Source organism: Colobus angolensis, unplaced genomic scaffold (genome assembly GCF_000951035.1).
Source record: "Colobus angolensis palliatus isolate OR3802 unplaced genomic scaffold, Cang.pa_1.0 Scaffold201, whole genome shotgun sequence".
Taxonomy (NCBI): domain Eukaryota; kingdom Metazoa; phylum Chordata; class Mammalia; order Primates; family Cercopithecidae; genus Colobus; species Colobus angolensis.
In genome coordinates, this window is record NW_012115167.1 from 5,770,286 (window position 1) to 5,776,204 (window position 5,919).

A 5,919-nucleotide genomic window follows, 5' to 3' on the forward strand; every position below is an offset into this window, starting at 1 on the left:
ATTGTGTGAAAAAGAAATAGAAGTAAGTGGACTAGCTTGGGACATTTCCTATAAACTGTTATTGTTGTATTTGGAAATTATGGAAGCTAATTTCTTTTAAAAACTATTTCAAATGTGTGCATTCAAATGAGTGTCAGGTACTTTGAATTAGTCACATTGTGAATTTCTGCATATATTCAATCAATCATCCTCCTATGCACCAGGCACCATAGTAGTTGCTAGGGTACAGTAATTCACAAGATGGTCATAAGATGTAGCAGGGACTTCTCTTAGGAGCCTGCCGTGCACTTTCTCCAAAGCATGGAAATAAAGGAAAAGTTTTAGTTATCGCAGGGGAAATTCCAGTCACCTAGTTAGCCCTGAGAAGTAAATGAGCAATTTGATAAGCAAGAAGGTAATGGTAGCTTAAAACAATAGCCAAGAAAGTTTGAATTCCGGGATGTTTTGCTCCCTACAGAAACTAAAGATAACTCTTCTCCTCCCTGGCTGTCTGAGGGTAGGCTGACATCATGAACCACACGGTAACTATCCTAACTAGAAAGTTCATGACTACTTCAGAGGAAAAAGATGCTCATTGATGTCCTTCACCCCGGGAAGGCAACAGTGCCTAAGACAGAAATTCGGGGAAAACTAGCCAAAATGTACAAGACCACACTGGATGTCATCTTTGTATTTGGATTCAGAACTCATGTTGGTTGTGGCTTTGGCACGATTTATGATTCCTTGGATTATGTAAAGTAAAATGAACCCAAACATACCAAACACAGACTTTCAAGACAAGGCCTGTATGAGAAGAAAAAGACCTCAAGAAACCAACTAAAGGAATGCAAGAACAGAATGGAGAAAGTCAGGGGGACTGCAAAGGCCAATGTTGGTGCTGGCAAAAAGCTGAAGGAGTAAAGGTACTGCAAGGATGTTATCTGCAGCCATTGAGGATTTTTCACAATAGCATTAATAAGGCTGGGTGTGGTGGCTCACGCCTGTAATCCCAGCACTTCGGGAGGCCAAGGCGGGTGGATCACAAGGTCAGGAATTCAAGACCAGCCTGTAATCCCAGCTACTCGGGAGGCTGAGGCAGGAGAATGGTGTGAACCCGGGAGGTGGAGGTTGCAGTGAGCCGTGGTCGCACCATTGTACTCCAACCTGGGCACAGAGAAAGACTCTGTCTCAAAAAATAACAACAACAACAAAAAAAGAGGCTTGGCACGGTGGCTCATACCTATAATCTCAATGTTACAGGAGAGGGGTCCTGATCCAGACCCCAAGAGAGTGTTCTTGGATCTTGCTCAAGGAAGAATTCAGGGCAAGTCCACAGTGCAAAGCAAAAGCAAATTTATTAGGAAAGTAAAGGAATAAAAGAATGGTTACTCCATAGAGCAGCTCCCAGGGCTGCCCATTTTTATGGTTATTTCTTGATAATATTCTAAACAAGGGATGCATTATTTATGCCTCCCCTTTTAGACCATATAGGGTAACTTCCTGATGTTGCCATGGCATCTGTAAACTGTCATGGGGCTGATGGGAGTGTAGCAGTGAGGATGGCCAGAGGTTACTCTCATGACCATCTTGGTTTTGGTGGGTTTTATCTGGCTTCTTTACTGCAACCTGTTTTATCAGCAAGGTCTTTATGACCTGTATCTTGTGCTGACCTTGTATCTCATCCTGTAACTTAGAGAACACCTTAACCGTCTGGGAATACCGCCCAGTAGGTCTCAGCCTCATTTTACCCAGCTCCTTTTCAAGATGGAGTTGCTCTGGTTTCACACACCTCTGACACCAGCACATTGGGAGGTCGAGGCGGCGGATCACCTGAGGTCAGGAGTTTGAGACCAGCCTGGTCAACATAGTGAAACCCCGTCTCTACTAAAAGTACAAAAATTAGCCGAGCGTGCTGGTGTGCACCTGTAATTCCAACTACGTGGGAGGCTGAGGCAAGAGAATCGCTTGAACCTGGGAGGTGGAGATTGCAGTGAACCAACGTTCCAACACTGCACTCCAGCCTGGGTGACAGAGTGAAACTCTGTCTCAAAAAAAAAAAAAAAGAAAAGAAAGAAAGAAAGAAAGAAAAACTAAAGATAACCTCCTAACATAGGTCACTGAGTTGTTTTTCAGAAACATGGATGCCCAGCAAATGAATCCACTGGCACCCAGACCTCAGGTAAGGGGGAACTGAGGACTCAACTCTAACCGCCATTTTTTTTTTCTGAAGTTCTTTCTGAGGGGCCTGGAGGAAGTCACGCCCAAGAGCCAAAGTTAACACTCTTTTCTCCTGACCCCAAATTTTTAGATAAACCTTTGCCATCTTAACCAATTGCAAATCAGAAAATCTTTGAATCTATGACCTGTAACCCACCCCATGCCCCACCACCCACTTTGAGATGTCCCGTCTTTTTAGGTCAAACCAGCTTATAGCCTCCATGTATTGATTTATGACTTTGCCTGTAACCTCTGCCTCTGCCTTTAAAAACCCTTGCCAAGGCGGACAGATCAACTGAGGTCAGGAGTTCGAGACCAGCCTGGCCAACATGGCGAAACCCCGTCTCTACTAAAAATACAAAACTTAGCCAGGCGTGGTGGCGGGAGCCTGTAATCCCAGCCACTAGAGAGGCTGAGGCAGGAGAATTGCTTGAACCTGGGAGATTGCAGTGAGCCGAGATCGCACCACGGCACTCCAGCCTGGGCAACAGACCAAGACTCCATCTCAAAAACTAAATAGATATAAAAACCCTTACTTGCAAGCCATTGGGGAGGTCAGGTCTTAAGTACGAGCTGCCTGATTCTTCTTGCTTGGTGCACTGCAAAGATAAATATCCTTCTTCCTCCTAATGCAAACTGCAGAGTGAATGTTTGGCTTTACTGAGCCAGGTGAGCAGACCCCAGTTCAGTCCTGTACCAGGCACAGGTCCCTGCCCTCATGGAGCTGCAACTGCCAGTGATCTGTTGCAGTGCCCAAAACAGACTCATCCAGAGGCAGATTCTGAGCAATGCAAAAACACCAATCTCATTCTTTTATTGCTAGGCTTTTTTTTTTTTCCTAAGTCAATACTATTAGTTTGATTACATATCTTATTCGCTAGGCTTGTTATCAAATTACTTATGTTACTTTTTTAAAATTAACCTGTTCGGCTGGGCGCGGTGGCTCACGCCTGTAATCCCAGCACTTTGGGAGGCTGAGGCGGGCGGATCACAAGGCCAGGAGATCGAGACCATCCCGGCTAACATGGTGAAACCCTGTCTCTACTAAAAACACAAAAAATTAGCTGGGCGTGGTGGCAGATGCCTGTAGTCCCAGCTACTCGGGAGGCTGAGGCAGGAGAATGACGTGAACTCGGGAGGCAGAACTTGCAGTGAGCCGAGATCGCACCACTGCACTCCAGCCTGGGGGACTGAGCGAGACTCCATCTCAAAAAAAATAAAATAAAATAAAAATAAAAATAAAAAATAAAAAATTAACCTGTTCTCAGTCAGGTATGGTGGCTAACACCTGTAAATCCAGCACTTTGGGAAACCGAGGTGGGAGGATCACTTGAGCTCAGGAATTCAAGACCGGTCTGGGCAACATGGCAAAACTCCGTCACTACTAAAACTACTAAAATTAGCTGGGTGTGGTAGCACATGCCTGTCATTCCAGCTACTCGGGAGGCTGAGGAAGGAGAATCACTTGAATCCAGGAGGTAGAGGTTGCAGTGAACTGAGATTGCACTACTGCACTCCAGCCTGGGCGATAGAGCAAGATCCGTGATCCGTCTCAAAAAAAAAGAAAGAAATTGCAATCTGGAATGATGGTTAGAACCATTCTTTTGAGGGCGCCATCACTACTTAAAAACATGCATGTTGAAGTAATGTTTAAAAACTCACATTATTTTTTAGTCCCAGGTTAAGAGTGTAGCATTACTTTACAATGAACCACCTTCAGATGTGGCAGTGATTGCAGTTGCCCCCTATTATTCTGTCATTCTGTCATTGTCATTGTGAGATATTCGTTTTAAACACCTAGAGAAGGGAAAATTAATCATGCTTTAAAATCAGATAAAGCATTAATGGTCTTGAAAATTTAATACTAATTCTCAGTTTTTAGTTTTCACACAGATGAAACTTTCTGATTTAGAAATAAACCTAGGGGAAGATTTAATGAGTAATTGATATTAAAAAGTTGAAATCACATGTATGCTCTAATTTTTTTTACATGAAAGCAATTTTGCTTTCCACATCTTTTTTTTTTTTTGAGACAGAGTCTAGCTCTGTTGCCCAGGCTGGAGTGCAGTGGTGTGATCTCGGCTCACTGTAAGCTCCACCTCCTGGGTTCACGACATTCTCCTGCCTCAGCCTCCCAAGTAGCCCGCCACCACACCCAGCTACTTTTTGTATTTTTAGTAGAGACAGGGTTCCACCATGTTAGCCAGGATGGTCTCGATCTCCTGACCTTGTGATCCTCCCGCCTCAGCTTCCCAAAGTACTGGGATTATAGGCATGAGCCACCGCGCCCGGCTCCACATCTTATTTGAAAGAATTGAGTCTCACATTTGTCAGATAAATTGCTGCCTAAATTATCTAAGATGATTTTCACATTCTTGCATGGAAATCAAATTTTGCAAGGTTGTAGAATTAACTTAGAAGTGACAACGGTGTGTTCTTTCTTCCAGGAGGGCTTGCTAATTGAAGTTGAAGCATCAAATGTCCTGAAAGCACTCAAACTCATCAGGTAACAAAAGCCCAGAGGACAGAAATGAAGCAAAGCAAGTTGGTTCTTGAAATGAAACTCTGGAAATCCCAACTTGAGAAAATAACGAGGCAGAAAAAAAAAAAAAACTAGAAAAAGAAAAAAAAATCACAAAATCAAAGGCACTTAGGAAGGTGTTTTTTTGTTTAAGTATTTATTTAGTTTTTTCCATTATAAGCATTACACAGATTACACTATGGTTTTGAAATTGTAAAACTGTGTCTGTTTGTTGTGTGTCTCTTCTCTCACTACTTGAAAATGTAAAAAAGAACAAGAACTCCCCTTGCCTGTATCTTACGTGTGCTGGATTACAAGCTCAGATGCCCACTGGGCCAATCCCAAAAGAGGTTCTGCAAAGTGGGGGACCATGTCCAGAATGTCAGGCATTCCAGAATGTAGTAATGCTATAATTTCCTGAATACTGCATTCTATGCCTAAAAGAAAAAGAGCCAACCGTAAAAATCTGGATTCAGCTCAAAATTAAAGAATTTTTCCTGCCAGGCGCAGTGGGGACCATATCCCCCACTTTGCATAGTCTCTTCTGGGACCCTGAAAGGGTTAGCTGCCTCTGGACTCCAGATTGGTTTTTTTTTTTTTTTTTTTTTTGAGACAGAGTCTTGCCCTGTCACCCAGGCTGGAGTGCAGTGGCGTGATCATGGCTCACTGCAACCTCCACCGCCAGGGCCACTGCAACCTCCACCTCCAGGGCACAAGCAATCCTCCCACCTGAGCCTCCTGAGTAGCTGGGACTACAGGCACATGACACTGCGCCCAGCTAATTTTTGTATTTTTGGTAGAGGCATGGTCTCACTATGTTGTCCGGGCTAGTCTCAAACTCCAGGCCTCAAATGAACCTCCTACCTTGGCCTCCCAAAGTTTTGGGATTCCAGATGTGAGCCACTGTGTCCATCCAGACTCCATTTTTTGCCACACACAGTGTGGGTCCAGTGCTGCTAGACATTTGGGTACTCCAGAGAACACTGTCCTGGTTTGGGGTCCCCTAAAAGCTAACCCTGAGACCAGGATTGGGTGCAAGGATTTATTTGGGAGGTGATGGCAGGGAGCTCAGTGAAGGGGTGAGGCAGTGACATGGCCACCTGCTATCTGCCAACCTCTGAGGGGGCAGAGAGAGGAAATTGTCTTATCTTTTCAAAAAAAGTATTTTGAGGTTTCAGTTATTAACAGGAAATGTAATTAAA

The 5,919-nt window shown here is 44.1% G+C and overlaps 1 pseudogene; it reads left to right on the forward strand.

The window, feature by feature from the left end:
* Positions 1–509: 509 nt before the first annotated feature.
* Positions 510–900, forward strand: LOC105511652 (annotated as a pseudogene).
* Positions 901–5,919: the final 5,019 nt, after the last annotated feature.